The sequence below is a fragment of the Pseudorasbora parva genome, chromosome 10 (genome assembly GCF_024679245.1).
Source record: "Pseudorasbora parva isolate DD20220531a chromosome 10, ASM2467924v1, whole genome shotgun sequence".
In the NCBI taxonomy this organism is placed as follows: domain Eukaryota; kingdom Metazoa; phylum Chordata; class Actinopteri; order Cypriniformes; family Gobionidae; genus Pseudorasbora; species Pseudorasbora parva.
Genome location: NC_090181.1, coordinates 24,381,396 through 24,402,942, shown reverse-complemented (window position 1 = coordinate 24,402,942; position 21,547 = coordinate 24,381,396). Strand labels below are relative to the sequence as shown.

The window sequence follows — 21,547 nt, the reverse complement described above, 5'->3', positions numbered from 1 at the left end:
ATGCAATGTAAGTCGCTTTGGATAAAAGCGTCTGCCAAATGCATAAATGTAAATGTATTAACTAGCGATTTAATTGTACTTATTCTATGCCCCATACACAGCGTTATAAGCGTATCTGTTTTTAGAGATAAAACTCTTTACATTCGATTATCATGAAAATGCATCCCAGAGAATGATCTACTCGATAACCATCTGTTAATTACCCATAGGTTCATTTTTCCCCAGCGCTGTCGTTACGGGTCTGTGAGAGCCAGAAATCTTGTTTTTTTTGTAGGTGACTAAATACTTATTTTCCACCATAATTTGCAAATAAATTCTTTAAAAATGTAAATTTCTGGATTTTTTTCTCATTCTGTCTCTCATAGTTGAAGTGTACCTATGAAATATACGAATATGAAATATCTACTCTATAAAATATAATAAAGCTTGGCATAACTGAAAGATGTATATCCTCACTCTAAAAAATGCTGGGTTAAAAACAACCCAAGTTGGGTTGAAAATGGACAAACCCAGAAATTGAGTTGTTTGAATAGGTCCATTCACTGGGTTCAAACAACCCAATTTCTGGGTTTGTCCATTTTCAACCAAACTTGGGTTGTTTTTAACCCATCACTTTTTAGAGTGCTTTATAAATATAACCAGAAAGTTATTTTGGTTTATTATTTAGCTGCAGCAAAAGTGCATCGAGTATGCAGATTGACCACAAAGGGGGCACTCGCGACCACCCTTCTGAATCCTAAAATGACAAATGGGACACCCTACGGTCTCATGGACTTAATAGACATGTGCACTTGGCAGCTATTGTAAGTCCACAAGACCGAAAGAGCATATGATGTGTGCCATTTGGGACAGGGCCTATGTCGCCAACTGCTGTTACTCATGGCTGCTGTGGAAGCATAATTTCAAGCATAAATTATATAGAGTTATTTTATTCCTCTAATTTGAAGGAAAATGTTAAGGTAAATTTAAAATTTCTGCTTAACCTTAGATGCTCTGCCTTAGCTCAAGCTTGAACTCTGACTAGTTTTCCAGTCTTGTCACAATCGTCCGAATCACTGCTATTGAATCACTGCATTCTCTCTATTGCAAAATATCAGGGGACTGACAGAGAGAGAATTCTGCCAGTGTGTATATCCATATTTGTAAATGATTGCTTTATACAAAATGTCTCATGCTAAAAAGTTCCTTAATGAATAAGAGAAACAAGGTAGTAGGTGATGAGTCAGTTCTGGAAAATTCCCCAGCAAAATGTGAGAACTTGTGCTGATGAATCTTGACTCATAGGTCTGAGGCCACAGAGTTTTGCAGAAAGCTCAGCGGATTTCCTCAGAATTCAAAGCTCAGCACATAATTCCTCAGAATTCAAAGCTGTTTTTAATTTTGTTTTGTTTTTTTGTCATTTGATATACTTTCAGGAACCATCAAGTTCCCTACTCCGCTCTATATATAAAAACAATATATGTAGTGTTTTTTACACTACGTATGTAAAATGTACATATGTAAATTTTTTTTTTTTTTTTTTTTTTTTTTTACAGATTTCAACCACAGTCAACACAGAAAATATGAAAGATCCAAGACTTCGGCCAATGAGTCAAGAATGAAACTTATAAAGCATTGTTCAATATCTGTATGCACAGGATTCAGTGGTCAGAATGCAGAGACCGATCTATCAGTATTCAGAGCACCGCATAATAAACCAAATTACAGTTTATCTCAATTGCTTTGGCTCAATTCTTGAATGAGAATTATTATTTTATTGCTTTTGTTGTCTTATTTTAAATAATTAAAAGTTTAAATAATTTAAAGTCATCTTAAGGCCTTCTTAGAAGTTTCTTAAGGCTCAAGGTGTAAAGTAACGAATTAGCCTATACTGTAATTGTCATCATTATGTTCTGTTAGTGTTAGTTTCATTATCGTGGACTTAGTTTGTTTTCATGTTCATCATGTGGTCCTTTGTTCAGGTTTCCCTATCCTCGTTATCAGCTCATGTGTCAGTTGTGTTCTATTCATCATCCTCATTTAAGTTGGTCCCTCACACTCATTCTCATTAAGATCACCGTTAATTTATGTTGTGCTTTGAATTACCTGAGATTAAACTATGTTTTGGAACTTGATTCATCTGTCTCAAGCTGTCTGGCAGACATCTCGGCATGGATGAAAAAACATCACCTGCAGCTCAATCTAGCAAAGACTGAGCTGCTTGTTTTCCCGGCTAATCCCAACATACAACACGATTTTAACATCCAGCTAGGTTCATCTTTGATTACTCCTTCAGGGTCGGTCAGAAATCTTGGAGTAATCTTTGATGACCAGCTGTCCTTCACAGACCACATCTCAAAGACAGCTCGGTCATGCAGGTTTGCATTGCACAACATCAGGAAAATCAGACCGTTCCTTACAGAGCATGCAACACAGCTTCTTGTCCAAGTCCTGGTCATTTTTTAGACTTGACTATTGCAATGCGCTTCTGGCTGGACTTCTATCTTGTGCAATCAAACCGCTGCAAATGATCCAGAACTCTGTGGCACGTCTTGTCTTCAATGAGCCCAAAAGGGCTCATGTCACACCTCTTTTCATCTCTCTGCATTGGCTACCACTCGCTGCCCGGATCAAATTCAAAGCTCTGACTCTTGCTTATGGATCTTCCACAAGCTCAGCACCCGCATACTTCGTCTCACTCCTACGAGTCTACACCCCCACCCGAAGCTTTCACTCAGCTAATGAGCGAAGGCTTGTGGTACCATCACAGAGAGGCATTAAAAACCCTCTCTAGAACTTTTTCTTTCATTGTTCCTGGTTGGTGGAACGATCTTCCGTCCTCCATACGCACGACAGAATCACTCGCTTCATTCAAAAGACAGGTAGAAACTCATCTCTTCCATGAGCACTTAATCTTCCATTAAAAAAACAAACAAACAAACAAAATCTCTTTCCTCCTCTATTTCTCCTCTCTTCTTCCCCTTTCTGGTTTTTGCTACTCTGAGCGGTATACAGATCTTGGTATTTGGGGCACTTTTTGTGTTTCTTTGCCTCTTCTTGACGGATCGCTTTCTGTTCTCCTGAGTTGTAAGTCGCTTTGGATAAAAGCATCTGCTAAATGCATAAATGTAAATGTAAATGTCTTCGACTGTCTGTGCACAAGCCAACTGTGACAGATGACCGGGGGGCACAATATGGATGAACGGGCCAAGTTAATCGTCCTGGCTCAGGGCAGCAATAATTTATTTAATTTTCTTAAAGATTTTTGTTGTTTTGCCGCATCCTGGATGATGAGATCCATTGGTCTCGTTCTTCAAACTTTCCCCATCCCGCTGATCTCTCAGACACCACCGGATTAAACTGGAGAGAAGCCATCATCCGGTGTCTGGAGAGCGTCTATCCCTGATCCAGAACACAGCCGGACCCAGATCCTATTACACCACCTGCGACCACAGAGAAATTGCATGAGCCCCCCATAGATAGCGAGCTACCGCCTGGTTCCACGAGCCAGCCAAAGCCCAAGAACAGTTAATATTTCCGCAGAAGAGGAGTTCCCCAATGAATCTGACCAGGGGTTTAAGCCTGCAACATTGGTGGCCAAGGTACTGGTGGAATTAACGACTGAGGACTGGCTGATGGACTTCAGTACGGAGGTATCGTTGCCCAACCCCATCCCACACCCCGTTTCTCATTCACCATCGCTGTTTTTACACCGCAATATAGACTGAAGCTTAGTGATGGTGACATTTAATTTGTGGGACTGTGAAGTAGATTGTGGTGTAGTCTGTTTATAGCCTACCTTTAGCATTTACTTCTGGCGACTGCATTAACACTTTCAGAATTCATAAAAGTTGTTTATTATAAAAATTATTATCTTGATGGACAAAACACGCAAGTATGATAAAGCATGTTTTGTCCATCAAGATAATAACCATGGATGAACACAACCTTTGAAGTATAATAAATGTTTGTAGATCACAGAGAGGAAAATCCTATTGGGTTTTTGATGCAATAAGACTCCGAATTTTTATAACCGAAGTTTTTTTTTAAAATCCATTCCATTCAATCTGCCTTCATGTAGCAAGTGCACTTCCACAAAACACATTCGCTCAGCGTTTATGAAGGCCTTACAACTACATTTTAAATGTATTTTTTCACACATGATTTAAAATGGCGATGAGTTTACTGCAAGTAACTTTATAATCTTTTCATCTCATGTAGTATTTCCCTGTTGTTTTGGAAGTAGAAATATGTTATCACTGATAATGGTGTAGCCTTATTTAAAAAGTTAAAACTGTTGAAGGATATATGACAAACAGCAAAAGAGAATGTGAATTACAGCATGTACAGTGTTTTCTACATTTTTAAATTGCAGTGTAATGGGTTTATAGAATCCGCAGCTCAGGACTCACTACTCATGAGTACTTTTAAATAAGCTACTCTTTTACTCAAGTAGTTTTTTGGACAAGTACTTTTACTCTAGTGGCATGACTTTTTTTTTTTTTGACAGTACTAGTACTTTTACTTTAGTATATTTCCACTCAAGTTTCTTTAAGTTCCCCTAGTGGGCACCCGGCCACAATCAATTTCATCTGTTTCTGCATTGAGACAAGACCCAGTTGTTCAATCTCTGATTCTGAGTTGAGAACAGACCATTGAACAAACACGAGGATGTGACAGTGTTAGTCAAATCCCATTCGTTACGGCGAATTAAATTTTGATTTCCCTGAGGGCAGTTCTCTTTGAAGAGGTGGGCTGCTGGCACTGATGGCGACACAGAGAGATAGACAGAGAGTGAGAGAGTGAGAGAGAGAGAGAGACAGAGAGCGATTAGCTCTGCGACATGGCACTGGAATCTAGAGCATGCTGCTGTAACAAATACACCAAATGACTGAAATATGCAAGTTAAGCCTATAGAGGAGCTTTCAAATAAATATTCTAATTAATATTCCATATTTACACTTCTGAGGTTTACAAAATGCTGAACTTTTACGGAAATTAAAGATTGCATCATAAGAATGATGCTCTGCCTTGACTCAAGTTTAAACTCTGACTCATTTTCCAGTCTTGTCACTATCGTCCGAATCACTGCTATTGCTACATATTCACTCTATTGCAAAATATCAGGGGACTGACAGAGAGAGAAAGCAGAGCCTGATCAATCAGAATCAAGTATTCAGAGTACCATATAATAAACTGAATTACAGTTTTTCTCATTGCTTTGGCTCAATTCTTGAATTAGATTTTTTTCTCTCTCAAAACAATATGTTCAGATCCCCGAACAATTAGTTTCTTGTTCATATCAGATTTGAATTTCTTACTGTTTTGAGCAAAATTCAATGGTAAAATTGTGAAAATGTTAAAAGACACATAGGCCTACATTTAATTAACTGCCAGCAAATGGCACAGCAAACAGTCTTTTCAATGTTTTTTTTTTTTTTTAATAATTTTAACATTTGAAAATTACCCTCAACTATCACCAATTTTAGTATGCTTCAAATTGAACTTTATCTAAACACAGCAAAAAAAGAAACATCCTTTTTACTGTATCTGAAAGATAATTTTGTATAATAAACGTTTACAGCTGGCAGAAAATTAAAGGGATTGTTCACCCAAAAAATGAAAATTCTGCCATAATTTAGTCATACTCAAGTTGTTCCAAACCGGTATAAATGTTTTTATTTATTCTGCTGAACACAAAGGAAGATATTTGAAAGAATGTTTGTAAAGCAGATCTTGGCAGCCATTGTCTACCATTGTTTGGGTGAACTATCCCTTTAAGGTCACAGTTCCAATAACTTAGGACACTAAAGAACGCTGTCTACTGACTCTAAAAAAACATCAAGAGAAAGATGTCCAGGGTCACTGATCACCTGCTGAGTATATTGGCATCCTTATTCAGTTGAATGAAAAGTTACTGAATGAGGAGGACAAACCTCAAGTCTTGTCTCGATAACCTCTGAACTTGATGAATTCTTATAGTACAGCTATGTTTTGTCGAGACTCTGATTATTGACTTACATTTGTGGTCTTAAAAATGGACAAGCCGGCAGTCTGAGGTCTAGAAAATAGATGAATCCCTTTTAAACAAATAAATAACAATTATGCAATGACTTCTGTTCAAACTGCTCATGCTTCTTTTCACCACTGATTTATTCTGGCATTTCTACTGCAGTGAATTTATCTTGTAGGGTCATTCATTTTTTTCCTTTCCTTTGGAAAAAAGTATCTGCCAAAGTTTTTGAGTGTTTGGCTTTGGCACGACCATACACACACCATTAATCTCAAAGCTCTACCATGGACTTTTGTGAATCCATCTAAGCGAAGAGGATGGTTTATTTTATTTGAATGTTATGCACACCATCTTAGTTTTTGTTGTTGTTGAAGGTTTCCTTGGCAAAACACCATTACATTCTTTTCTGAATTAACATGGCAGTCAATTGGTACAAACACGAAGAGAGATTGGACACCATGAAAACCCAGCATTGGGTTTGTAAAAATGCTGACCAGTGAATGGGTAAAATATCACCAGTTTCAAGGACTGCAAATACTTCTGTCATACTTTATATGAGGCACTTTATATTGAAAATAAGTGCTTCCCTCTTGCAGCCGTGTTTACTGGCATGAGGACAGGACAACCTGTCACTTACACGAAATTGCAGCCATAGCAAACCATAATGATCCAATCAATTCCCCATGGACAAACAACAGGCAGGGCTAGTTTTTTTCATAGGGGCACACTTTTTTATTATCAGAGAAAAAGACATCCACTAAAACAATAACACCAACCTCTCGTATTTAGCATAATATAAATATGTTTGTCTCTGAGCAGAGGGTAAACTGACAACATGAGGATATGCGCTTCCACTTAAAAAATTTAAATAGACTTCTTTGAAATAATTTCAAGTTTCGTCTCACGCAAAACTTACACATCAATGCTAAATGATTTGTTATTATCCGTTATAATCTACACTTAAGACTATACACATGTTATAATTGGAGAATGTATAGCTACACTAACATGCTCACCACTTAAAACAGCTGATTTTATTACGGAGAAGACAGATCCTAGACCAGCTGTTAAAACTTCCATTGGTAAACTTATTGTTTACGATACAATTTTTTTATTTTAAATTTTTACTTTTCTCAAAATTCTGATATTTCTCACAATTGTAGTTTATCTCACAATTCTGACTGCAGCCTAACACAAGTTTCAACTACTAAATATCATGCAATTCTGACATTTTATAACTTGTTGCCCCCCAATACCCCCCTTGGTGATGGGCCTTGTTTGAAAAGCCTTTTTAACTTTGAATGCCTATGACATATGGAAGAAAAGACTGTCACAGTTGTAAATTATCAATGAAACCTCTTTCTGATGACGTGTTTACTAGCACGAGGGCGGGGCAATGATCCAATCAATTCTGCATGGACAAAATCCTAATTGTTAATTTAATACAGAAAGAATCATGAAATTCACATTTCCGTATTTAACTCATTCATTGTTATAGTTAGACTATGTCATATTAGGCTACTTTTCACAACGGTTAGCTATCCATTCATGTTTTAATCCAGTAAGTATTTTGCTCTTCTATTCTGATTTATTATTAATCTCAAGTAGATTGATTTCAATAGCTGGGATTGGTCGGAGCACATCATAGCAGCATGCGCCGTATGCCACCCCCTCCACTGACTGAACCCCTGTGAGAGAGAGAGAGCTAGAGAGAGAGAGAGAGAGAGAGAGAGAGAGAGAGAGAGAGAGAGAGAGAGAGAGAGAGAGAGAGAGAGAGAGAGATTTGAGCTTGAACAGAAACAGAAAGGCTTTCACCAACTCAGTCGCTCAGAAAGTTCTCTATATCGCGGTCTCAAACGCAAACACACGCGTTCAGTGGATATTAAAGCTGGACAAGTTGTCAAGGTAAGTTTTTTTTTACGCGAGTAATATGGAGGTATTTCTGACGGGATTTGAATCAGGCTAATAGATTTACCCAAACATTAGATGAGAGCCAGGCGCCTTATAGCGATGCTCCGCCTGGCAATGACTAATTGTTACTTAAAGCGTCAAAAAAGATGATTTCTAAAACTAGTCCATTGAGAAGCGCTTCGTAAATAGCGGCTCTCATCAGGATTTTCACACGCACAATGTTTCATTCAGATCGGATGGGTCGGGATGCTGCTGTGACAGAAGATTCGCTGTGTACGACCTCAGGCAAGTTCAACTGCATTATTACCCTTACAAACATTTACCATGGTAACCACAGTTTACGCCAAAATACCATAGTTACAGTTATTGCTCATATAAAACCATAAATTCATGGTTCGTTTGGCAGGCTGTGGTTCTCACTCTTTATTGAATAATTCTTGTGGAAAAAAACATTAAAAATAAGCCCTGGGGTAAACATCAGAGAATTTCAATGTCCCCAAATATTTACCCTATTAACTTTTGATAATTAATAACAAAAGTTTTGTTGTTCATTTATACCAACCTAATTCAGTATGACAGGTAAAGATAACAAGTGTTAACAGATATAAGAGACAAACAAGAATGAGGACAATAAATAATTAAGCAAACTCAACGCACATTTGTGTTACCAAATTTATCAGTCTTCTGAACCTTATATAAAAATGCAGGCTAACTGGTTCCCATAACCAACATTCATAAACATCTTTATTATTTTTATTTATTACCAGATCATTTTCTATAACATGTGTAGCTGAAGAGGTTTTTTTGTTTTTTTGTTTAAAAAGAAAGAAAAGTTGTCCTCACAGCCGCAGGCTTTAATCTTTGATCTAAATAAAATCAATGAATGCGTAACATTCTGTGCAACAATTTTGTGGCATCAAATGGCCCAGAAACAATCCCTATAATTTAATTTACTTTTTTTTTTTTTGGTGATGGCTGCTAATACCAATATTATTATGAATGCTCTAGCTGCCATGTTAAATCTTTGGATGGGTGGGCTATATGTCTAGATACCCACAGCACACCAAATACCAGTGCTTCCATAATTAATCATATGTCATTTAATGTGATTTATTCTGTATATATATATATATATATATATATATATATATATATATATATATATATATATATATATATATATATATATATATGGGAACACCCACAAGAGCTGCAGTTTTGGAGATGCTCTGACCCAGTTGTCCAGCCATCACAGTTTGGCCTGTCAGATTTGCTCAAATCCTTACGCTTGCCCATTTTTCCTGCTTCTGCATATCAACTTTGAGGACAAAATGTTCACTTGCTGCCTAATATATCTCATCTACTGATGAAGATATATATATATATATATAGTATTAAATATATATGTTCTATAAATTTGCCATTCAAACTGGCCACCATCCAAAAAGATCCAGCCATGACTGTGATTTTAGGAACAGGGTTTAGAATGTGGGAAAGAGACTGGTAGGAAATAGGAATGTTGTCCTAGGAACAGCAGTGGAGGCTGATAGAAGAACACGTCTCACTTGGGTATCATCATGTTGTGCATATTTCTCCAATGGAATATATTGACAGACATAGAAGAGAAAAGAATAGATAGATATAGTCTTACATACCTTTTGAAATCCATGATGTACTGTAAAGCACCTGCTAATCAGGCTGTAGCTGGTTAATTCTAACCAACAATGAACTCAGAGCAATTTAAATGGAAGGTTATATACATTTTGTAAGAAAATAAGAGTTGCTCTATTACCTCAAGGAAATTGCCATGGAGAGCTTTCATGTTTGTCATGGCTGCACTCTGGAGTCTCTAGGCTGTGATGTATTAGTAATTGTTGGCACAAGGAAGGAGTGTGTATTGGATGGCTGGAGAGTCTCTTCCTTAGAAAGACATTCACCAGATCATAACAGCTGCAGAATATATAACTCGTGCTAAGTCAACATGCTATCCATACCAACAACCAAACCCTTCATCGCTCTGACCTACTGTCTGCCTACACACACGCACGTATGCATGCACAAACACACACATTCAACAGATATAACGATTATTTTATGGTACAAACTATATATTCTATCCCCCAAAACTACCAATCAAAGAAATCATTCTGCTGTTTTACATTTAAAGTTTTACAAAAACTTAATTTTGTATGATTTATATAGGCTGTTTTTCTCATGAGAACCAAAAAAAATTGTCCCTTTAAGGTCAAAAATTACTGGTATTACTGTTCTTGTGGGGACATTTGGTAACAGGTACACACACACATGCACGCACACACACACATACACGCACGTGTGTGCACACACACACACACACACACACACATGTCTGGTTCACTATCCTTGTGAGGACTCTCCATAGACGTAATAGTTTTTATACCGTACAAACTGTACATTCTATGTACACTGCCCCTGCCCCTAAACCTACCCATCACAGGAGACATTCTGCATTTTTACTTTCTCAAAAAAACATCATTTAGTATGTTTTTAAGGCCATTTGAATTATGCGGACATTTGATATGTCCTCATAAACCACCTTTAAAGTGTAATACCAGTGTAATACCCATGTAGTTATACAAATTTGTGTCCTCATAAACCACATAAACAGGCTCACACACACACACACACACACACACACACACACACACACACACACACACACACACACACACACACACACACACGTTATATTACATTGGGGGACATGTTTTAAATGGCAAAAAAATATAGTACAGTATGAAAGCTCTGGTTTGTGAAATCAATAATACCTTATAAACCAGTTGAACCATTTTGAACCTCTTGAACTCTTAAAACAAAATTTGTTGCATTTTTTATATACATCATGGTCATTGGGCAAATTATTATTTTATATTACACCTGGCCTGTGATGAGACAGAAAAATGGTTAACTTGACTTTCACGATCATTTTCAGTATCATAACATTAGATAAAACAACTTCTTCATCATTTTTGTATTAAGGGGGCTTTTCATATACTGTTACTATTGCTTTCAGCAGTGAGATTAAACTCAGTAGAAGAAGACAGCAGGGTCTCACAGACTTCGCACTATAGGACTCAAGGCCCTTTATTAAAATTTCTCTTCCTTTTTTTCCTGAGAGCTGCAAAACCTGGCCAGACAGGTAGACAGATGCCCTTTGGCTTCTGACAAGGAGCCGTGTTTCTGCGTGAGTGTGTATTTATGTGAATGCCTCCTTCCTCCTACCTATGTGTGTGTGGATTGTTTGTGTCCAGCCTCTGGCAACCCCGTCTTTAATTTTTATTTTTTATTTTTAGAAAATGAAAGCTGCCTCCTAAAACCTTTGGGGGAAAATAAAAGGGGATGAAAGTTGGAAAAAAAGCCAATGAGAAAGAATTCAGTTATTTATGACTCATGTCATCTGTTCACTGGCACGATTTATGCTCTATAAAGGCTCTCCAATTTCTCTTTTTGCAATTTCATACCCCAGCAAATCAGATATTATACAGCTTTGAATTTTTAATATTGTGTGACCTGCACGAGATCAAAAGAGTGATCTTTTAAAAACTTTGAAAGTAGTTTACATCTAGTACTGTAACTTGAACATTCTACAAGAGCTTGTAGTCAGAATCGGTGGATTTCTCACAAACTATAAGGCTTTGAGTCAAAAGTCCAAATGTTTGATTCCAAACTGTTCAAAATACTTATAAATTATTATTAGCATGCACATTACTATAGGATATTGGCTGTTTAATATTACTTATAAAGCACATATTAATGCCTTATTCTGCATGACCTTATTCTACATCCCTTAACCCAACTATTAATAAGCACTAATAGAAGTTTATTGAGGCAAAAGTTATTAGTTAATAGGTAGTTAATTAATAATTAGTTCATTGTTAATTAATAGCAATAATTAAACTAAACACATAAACTAAAGTGTGACCATATATACCGATCAGACATAACATTATGACCTAATATCATAATATTGTGTTGGTCCCAAAACAGCCTGACCCATCAAGGCATGGACTCCACTAGACCCCTGAGGCTGTGATGTGCTATCTGGCACCAAGATGCTAGCAGCAGATCCTTTAAGTCCTATAAGTTGCGAGGTGGGACCTCCATGGATTGGACTTGTTTGTTAGGCACATCCCACAGATGCTCGATTGGAAGTCAACACCTCAAACTTGTTGTTGTGCTCCTCAAACCATTACTGACCAACACTTTTTTGCATTGTGGCAGGGGGCATTATCCTGCTGAAAAAGGCCACAGCCACTTGGGAATACCGTTTCCATGAAAGGGTGTGCATGGTTTGCAAAAATCTAGTTGGCAAATGTCAAAGTAACATTCACATGGATGGCAGTTTCCCAGCAGATTGCATAAAGCATCACACTGCCTCAGACAGCTTGACTTCTTCCTAGTGCATCCTGGTGTCAAGTGTTCGCCAGGTAAGCAACGCACAAGCACCAAGCAAAGTAATGTAAAAGAAAATGTAATTCATCAGACCAGGCCACCTTCTTCCATTGCTCCGTGGTCCAGTTCTGATGCTCACGTGCCCACTTCTGGCGCTTTCGGCACTGGACAGGAGTCAGCACAGGCACCCTGACTGGTCTAGGGCTATGCAGCCGCATACACAACAATCTGAGAAGCACTGTGTATTCTGACACCTTTCTATCAGAACCAGCATTAACTTCTTGAGCAATTTGAGCTACAGTAGCTTGTCTGTTTGATTGGATCACACGGGCCAGCCTTCGCTCCCCACGTGCATAATTTAGCCTTGGCTGCCCATGACCCTGTCTCCAGTTCACCACTGTTCCTTCCTTGGACCGCTTTTGATACTGTAGATTCATGACTACTGCAGAACGGAAACACCCCACAAAAGCTGCAGTTTTGGAGATGCTTTGACCCAGTCATCTAGCCATCACAATTTGCCCTGCCAAACTCGCTCAAATCCTTACGCTTGCCCATTTTTCCATTTTCTAACACATCATGAACCTTGAGGACAAAATGTTCACTTGCTGTATATATATATATACAGTGGGCACAGAAAGTATTCAGACCCCTTAAATGTTTTACTCTTTGTTAAAGTGCAGCCATTTGCAAAAATTATTTAAAGTTTTTTTTCTTTCTCAAAAATACTGTACACACAATATCACACTATCAAAAGTTCAAAAGTGACAGTAAAGACATTTATAATGTTACAAATAAATGCTGTTTACTTTATATTAATCAATAATTATAATTTTTTATATAGTTTTTACAATTTTCAACAAAAATATGATAAAGTATAACTGTTAACAACAAAAACAAATGCTTCATGATCCCTAAATCAGCATATTGCTGAGAATGATTTCTGAAGGATCATGTGACACTTAAAACTGGAGAAATGATGCTGAAAATTCAGCTTTGCCTGCAGGAATAAATTACATTTTAAAATATATAAAATAGAAATGTTATTTTAAATTGTAATAACATTTTACAATATTACTGGCGTTACTTAGCCTGACAAGCCAGACCCACATCAAGATGTTTGGTCTGGAAACTCACCATTGACAGGGCTCAATCCGAGGGGCGGGATAAACGGTTGTCTTTCAAACTCCCTCTGCACGCAATAGGATAGCGCTACACCAACCAGAGCAACGAAGGTGAAGCAGAGCTCGCTGATAGATTAAACATTCGCCGTATCCGGTCGGCTAAACTCCGAACACATTTTCCCTTTTTAAGAATGACTTCAGTGCCGTTCTTTGTTCTTTTCTCAGAGAAAAGCTTAACACCAAGTCTTCCAGGATAGCGGTCAAAGCTGATTCGAAAGACTGCCGCCGTTCGCCAGTTTCTGTGTTTACTAGAAGCACGCAAACGCAACTCGGCCGTCGTCATTATGGCCCCGCCCGCTGACTCTATACACGATGTGATTGGGCCGTCCAGATTTTGAGGAACACAGCTCAGAATGGTATTGAGAGTTCCTAGACGACACTCGCAGGCAAATTAAATTTTCTGCCGCTAGGGTGCGTCTAGATTTCTAGGCTAGGTGTTACTGTATTTCTGATCAAATTACTTTTTGATACGTGAGCCTAATGTCTTTCAAAAACATTAAAAATCATTACCGACCCCCAAATATTTCAGGAGTGTATATAGTAAACAAGCAAGTAAACAAATAAATAAATATAATGTACATTTATAAATAAAAAATAAGTAAATTTATTAAAAATATAATAATACAATTCTATAAATGTAAAAATGACAGCATTAAAGTCAAAGTTTATATATGTCACAAGAGATGCACACACCAAATGAGAAATTGTGGACTTGAATTCTTTACCTGGAATCATTCTTTGTTGTGCAGGTCCTCTTTGCTTTGCAGGACTCACAGCCACTGCAGTTTAAATGAACACCATAGCAACAACAAAGATGATTCACTGAATTTTTTACTCCACACTTCACCAATTGTTAATTGCTAACCTAGTCAGCGTAATTTGGCCATCTGTGGGAATATAAACTGATGTTGCCTCCAGCCATGTTGTGTATTTCAGACATGCTAACAGCATTCCTACAAGTACAGAAGACCGCGAGTGCCATTGTGGAGTCATTTGTATGCAGCATTAACTTGCATGAGTGCTTTTTGCTAGTCTTAATGGTGTCGGTCTGAGTGGTATTAATCTCTTGTGTTGTCTTAGCCAGTCTTAATGGTGTAAGTCTGTCTGAAACGGCCAAATAGGGAGATGTGCCTGCCTGCTTCAGTGAGCTATAGTGAGCTTGTGTTAATGGTCTGCTGAGTTCAGTCATAAAATATTTCTGGTAACTCTTAAGTGACCTTGTGACATTTACTGTAATGAACGTGCTACTCAACCTATGCAATACTTGTTTCCTGTTTATTGTGTAACTGCTTAATGTGGGGCTTAAAGTAATTCTATCAAAGACAGCGGTTTGTAAAGACTGCTTCAAAATATTGATAGTATGGATTCTCGCCAAGAGAGAGGAAAAAAAGTAGAGTATGAGGGGAAGTCATTTTCAGGACGATGGCCCATTCCACCAGGATGATTCATCATGCAGGGCGCCTCGAGGGTTGCGTTTCTTTACTTTTTGAAAATATGAACGCATTTACTCTTACGCACAGTCTATTCCTAAAAATGTTTTCATATCATAAGCTAACATAAGTGCATACTAAATGTAAAAAATGAACTTTAGCAAGCTGCTGTAATGCACTTCTTGGCGGCATCACTGTATAGCTTCTGTATAAGAGTAAATCTGAGGGAAGTATATCATTTAAGCATAACCCTGCCCAGTGTTTGCTCAGTGGCTTAAATGCCAATCTTCATGCAAATAACGGGAACTTGTTGTTGTGGAGTTTGTCTGTGAATTTCTATGCTCATGTCATCCTAAACATAGTCTCAGCCACAGACGGCACACCCACGGACGGCCACAGTCTGCTCACTGACATAGTGGACACAAACCTGGAAAGTACTTTCACAATCTGGCAAGCTATTATCTGATTGGCTGGCCTTGTGCAGTTTTTTTTACTCAGTCCACCTGTTACCGGATCCAGCAAGTGCTTTTGTGCTTTTTTATCATCTGTGGATTTGTTCGAATCAATTCGTAAATCAGATTCGTAAAATAAATCAATGCGCAGCTCAATCAATCCTGTAGCACTCCTCTCAGAAACTGAAGCCTCCACGCTCGATCGCCCCCGGTGGTTGGTCCCAGTATAGGTCACAACCCAGTTGGTTTCTGTCATTGTAGGCAGTTGTTACCATGATGATTTGATTTCAAGTGTTCGCTTTAAAAAAAATAAGTTTAGTTTGAGTTATTTGATGCTAAAAAACAGGGTGTGACCTCATGGTTGGCAGCTGAGATTGACGGCGTCTCTGAGTGAAGTTGTCACTGAGGCACTAACAGACTTTTTTCTGGATTTTTGGGAGGAGATTGGAGCTTTATTTCACATAACTGTTTATTTCACACCAACATAATGAATTGTTCTGCATCTGCAAGAGTGTGGACAGGCTTTTGATATTGCACCTCTACTTCCTGATCCTCTAACACGCAGATTCTTGTTCCAAAGTCACTACTACGCAGACTCGGTCCCAAATCTGTGCAAGATGTCAGTGCCATATTCGGACCTCTGGAGGTTTCAATTACTTCAGTGGAAGAGAAGAGGAAGTTACGTCGTCCATATTTTTTTATGGTCAATGAGCTCAACACAATGAAATATTAGAATATCATCAGTATGATATGCAAAAGCTACAACCTGGCGCTTTGGAGTTGAATAGTCTGTAATAGGTGCTCTTGGGAAAGGGAAAGTCTAATGAAAATAGTGTTGCTTTGCCCTGATTGAAGACCATTGTTTGATTGAAACATGTTGCCGCTTGTATTTTAAAGGGTTACTTCAGCGATTAGTATATGGCTCTATCAGTATTCGAATGATTGTGACACGCCCCCCCCCCCCCCCCATATTTAATAGCGATATAATACGCTTATAGTTTTGTAAAGCAAGCAAAGTCGGTCAGACAGTCCTTTCCTTAGAAAGGTTTTCGCTAGAATAAGCTGTAATGAGGACCAGAGTCACCAGACCACATTTTAATCAGAGATCTGGCTACACAAGACTATGCAAAGCGAACAGCGAAACATTGGCCTTCCCAGTGTCCCCTTCCCCCAATACAGTGTATTTATAGCACCTGCACTAGTGAATAGGTATTAACAACAGGCACAGAATTAGATCAGATTAAGTCCTAATATGATTTTACTTGAGGCGTCAGGCCCCCTGAGGCTCAGTTCTCAGTTCTGCTTTCATGCCTATTTGGAGCAGAAACATAAACATTGTGCACCAGTATCAATGGAAGGAGGATGGCCTCTGAATGCTGGGCTGAATGAGTTCACTTCTCCCCCTCTCTTTTGGTCATCTGTGCCAGGAGCATTGGTCTGCTGCCCTCTTTAATGATGCATGGAACATTAGCCAGCCACTATCCAAAGATAGGACGAGGCCGATGGCATTCTCTGGTCAAAAGAGGCTGCATTGTTTGGGTTCAGAATAGCATGGTCTGCTGAGAAAGGGGAGAACAAAGTGTGCTGTCTGTCGAGTTTGTTTTCTAAAATTGTTGCCACAACTGTAATTTGTGATTGCCAGATTTACCGCAAATTACATTTTAAGGCATTTTATATTCAAAGCACCTTTCTGCTATACAGATGGGAAAGCAGACAGTGTTAGAAATAATATACAGTACATACAGGTTTATTTTACTTAGTTAGACATTTGTAATCATGTTATACTTTATGTACACTGTTATGTTCATTTAAAGCAGGGGTAGACAGATTTCAAATTGGGATATAGATAGATAGATAGATAGATAGATAGATAGATAGATAGATAGATAGATAGATAGATAGATAGATAGATAGATAGATAGATAGATAGATAGATAGATAGATAGACAGATAGACAGATAGACAGATAGATAGATAGATAGATAGATAGATAGATAGATAGATAGATAGATAGATGTCACTGAAAATCAGTATATGCGTCGTTGTAAATCTGTTCATCATAAACCATCGTTCGTGTCTCTTCAGAAGACTTAGATTTGGATTATACACTCGATTAGTTATTTTTACGATGTAATTTTTTTTTTGATCCTTTAAGTTTGAGAGGAATAATGGACTTTAAATGAAGGGACAGAAATCCCTCAGCTTTCATAAAAAAATATGAAATATTTGGAAGTTAAATGAAAAACGACGACATGATGGTACACTTGTAAATTTGTGTTTGGGTGAATTTATAAATAGGCTACAATAAGTTGAGCCTTGGATAAAAACTTTATATCGCGAATCATATAATTTCCATCAGCGATACATATTGTCATATTTTTATATCGTGATATACCGTTCAACGATATATAGTTACCCCCCTTACCAGATAATATTTTTACATGACAATAAACTAATTATTTAATTTAGTATATTACAAGATATTTAAATAACAACATGTTGCCGTTTTAATATTTATGGGACTTTACGGCACATGAAAATACTTCTTCATATTTTAGCAAAGGAATCTCTTGTAAGAAACACATTATATTTAGAGTTCTTTAGCAACAAAAGGTAAATGAAAAACCCTGGCTTAAAGAGTGAGGTTTTGACTAAACTATAAAAATACAAAAGGATCAATGGAAACATAAGATGAAGGAAAAAAGAAAACAAGAATATATTGTGATAGGCAAAACCTTGCAGAAAAGAAAAATGAAAGCTGCCTTCCATAACCTGCATCCGGGGGTGGAGAAACATAAAAGAATAGTTTGAGAGAGACAGAGAGAGAAAAAAAATTAAAGCAAATGAAAAAAGGATTCTTGGAGTTATTTGTAGCTCACGTCTGTTCATCCGGATGCTCTATAATGAATCTCCCATCCTTCTATATTCAATTTGTATCTCAACTCTTTATATCGCAAGTCCCAGGCAGCAGATTTAATTAAGAATCCAGTCTAATACATCATTTATTTATGAGATAAATTCAAGTGGCTGTTATCTGACGCTATAGAATCTGCGTGACTTCGCATTTTTATGCCCAACTGCACTGCTGACATTTGCTACATATTATCCTTGTGAATTTTCCTTGTGGATGGTAACAAAGAACAAGCTATTGATTAAATGGCAAGAGGAACTTGGATCTATTGTTGCACTGTGTGTGTATCTGGGACATAAAAGATCTGGGAAGAGGTGTCCTGAGTTGCCTGTCGAGCACACAATAGTATTTCAACAGTGCATTGTCAGGAAACACACAACAGTTGAACACATGACCGTGGAGCTGTTAATTAATAGCAAGGGAAGTAAGATGTGAAAAAAATGTCCATCTCTAGTAGTAGAGTAAGTAAATTAGTTACACCACGAGTATCTGCATGAATTGATTCTAATAATTCTTTGTCTTTTTGATTTTAAAAAATTATATTAAATATATTTTTTCTTTAAATATTATTATATTTGTATGGAAGCTTGTCTTTTTTGTGATCTTTCTTACTTAAAAAAAGAGAATAGCGAATAGCAAATTATAAAGTTTTAATTGCAAGATATAAAGCTGCAATTCTGAGAAATAAAGTTCTGATTCTGTTCTCGCTATTGCGAGTTTATAATCTAAAATGTGTTCACAATTCTGAGAAATAGTTGCAATTCGGAGAAAAAAGTCACAATTGCGCAAAATAAAGTCACAATTCTGAGAAAAATTGTCACAATTGTGCAATATAAAGTCACAATTCTGAGAAAAATTGTCACAATTGTGTAATATAAAGTCGCAATTCTGAGAAAAATTGTCACAATTGTGCAATATAAAGTCGCAATTCTGAGAAAAAAGTCACAATTGTGCAATATAAAGTCGCAATTCTGAGAAATAAAGTATGAATTGTGAGATATAAACTCGCAATTATGACTTTTTTCCCTCGCGTTCACGTTATATACCTAAAATGTGTGCGCAATTCTGAGAAATGAAGTCTGAATTGCGAAATTTTTTAATTGCAATTCTGACTTTTTTACTCTCGCGCGTTTTATATCTAAAATGTGTGAAAGATACTGATGTGAAAAAGAACATAAATGAGATACTGATGAGAACAAAAGTCACAATTGCGCAAAATAAAGTCGCAATTCTAAGAAATAAAGCACGAATTGTGATATAAACTCGCAATTCTGTCTTTTTTCCTCGCTCTTGTGGTAAAATGTGTGAAAGATACTGATGTATAAGTGTGCAATCATCTTAATAAAGATTGGTTCAATCTTTCTTTCTTTCATATCGGAGAAGTGTTTATTCACATAGGCAGCTGAGTGAAGCACCTGAGGGAACTTCCCTTCTCTCATCTCTGTTGTTTAATTACACCTCTTTTCTTCTGCGCTACTGCTCTTTTCAGCGTGGATTACATAACCAATTCTCCCCAGCTTCCTTGCTGTGGTGCTACACACGCTGCACAGAATAAGACAATAAAGCCTTCCATCAATGCACTGACAGCCTGAAATCAACAGCAAACCACATGCCCCATGTTTCAAGCAGAGACGCAAACATCTTCTTCAAACCCCAAAACAAATCTGTCAAACTGAACACGAGCCTGTCATCACTTTTGCATGCTGGAGTATTAGAGAGGGAAGAAAGGGGCATTGAGAAAGGCCCTACTTCAGCAGGAGTTCACATAACATCACCCATAAGCGCATCTGTTTGCCAGATGGGTCCCAAGATGTCACTAATAATAACGGCTGTATTATTTATGCCCTTGAATTTATCAGGAAAAGACAAGTAGCGTTTTAATGAGAAAAATTCCGGCTTTACTGACCTACTGCAATGATAAATACCAAGTGCACAGTGCTGTAATTTAGTGTTACATGGTTGTTACTGACAAAAGTAATATCTAATTTAAGCCGTGGTTAGGTTTTGTGGTAGAAATTCGCCTATGCGCCTGGCTTAAGAACCCAGGTGTCCCAGACACCTATGAATTTATACTCTGGTGTACTGTATACCTGTTTGAGACTATCCCTTGAAAATAAGGTCTCTAGTGCTCCACTATCAGTTGAGAACAGAAGTGTATAGTGTCATAGTATCTCTAGTGTCTAGCCTGCTGCGCAGCAATAATCAAACAGACTCCAGACAATGCCTTCAAATATTCTTTACTCATGGCTGAAGGGCCTCGTATCAATCACAGAGAATCCCACCAGTAAAAGAGTACAACAGCTTTTATAGAGTAGGAGCAACGGTGACATGATTCATTAATTATTTATTCTACAGTATGAGAGTATAGTTACAGTATAGTTCTTCATATGTATAATTCAGCAAACCCTTCTGTTACTAGGTAAATGCAAATCTGTATATCTTGATTATGAACACCCTATTACTCAAAAGTCACAAGTTGATATATTCAGACAGCTGTCTATAGTTTCATTTCCATTTTTGTTATTTTCAGGCATGATAAGAGAAATACTTTTTAGTGTTGGGGACAGTTAGTTTTCAAATGCATATAAATGTTAATCTTGCAAGAAAAAGAAACAATATGATCAAAAAAAAAAAAAAAAATCCCTATAGCATTTGATACAGTACATACTCTATACTGTAAAATTAGATTCCAGGACTTTCAAAGACTTTTCAAGCACTTCTTTTTTGGTTTTCAAAGACTACAATCAGAAATTGCATCTTTATTAGTTTTTAAGGATTTTTAAACTCAAATTACAGATATAAGGGATCCAAAAAACAAACATATATATAATACAATGTACATACAATGTTGATTATTGATCAATAAATAATATTTTATATTATGTTTGTGCATTTCCTATATAGAAAAGATCTGATGGGGGGTTTATCAGATGAGCTGAAGTGTTCATTTTGCATAAAAAGGTTGTATTTGTGTTTTATTTTATGCACATTACGTTTAAGTAAGTTACGTTCTGCAGCTTTTAAACACTTTTCAAGTATCTCTTATTAAATATAGCTATTTTTAAGGGTTAACCAGGCCTTAAATATGAATCCTGCTAAGAGTTTGCATAAATAAAAACTTAGTAGCGCACAATATAAAATAAGATATCTTGTCTAAGATAGCTTTTCGGGTGTCTCCATAAAAGTGTACAATCAAGGGCAGTGTCAATGCAAACAGATTACATTGCACCTGCAAAGTC

The 21,547-nt window shown here is 37.2% G+C and overlaps 1 protein-coding gene across 2 annotated transcripts in view; it reads left to right on the top strand.

The window, feature by feature from the left end:
• Nucleotides 1-7,762: 7,762 nt before the first annotated feature.
• chst15 (carbohydrate (N-acetylgalactosamine 4-sulfate 6-O) sulfotransferase 15) overlaps nt 7,763-21,547 on the top strand; it is a 36,126-nt gene continuing 22,341 nt past the window's right edge. The window contains exons 1-2 of one of the 2 annotated variants that reach the window (XM_067455627.1): nt 7,763-7,897; nt 8,135-8,188. The gene's annotated coding sequence lies outside the window, so the exon portion shown is untranslated. The remainder of the gene's footprint in view (nt 7,898-8,134; nt 8,189-21,547) is intronic. The other variant, XM_067455628.1, reaches the window with a different exon arrangement.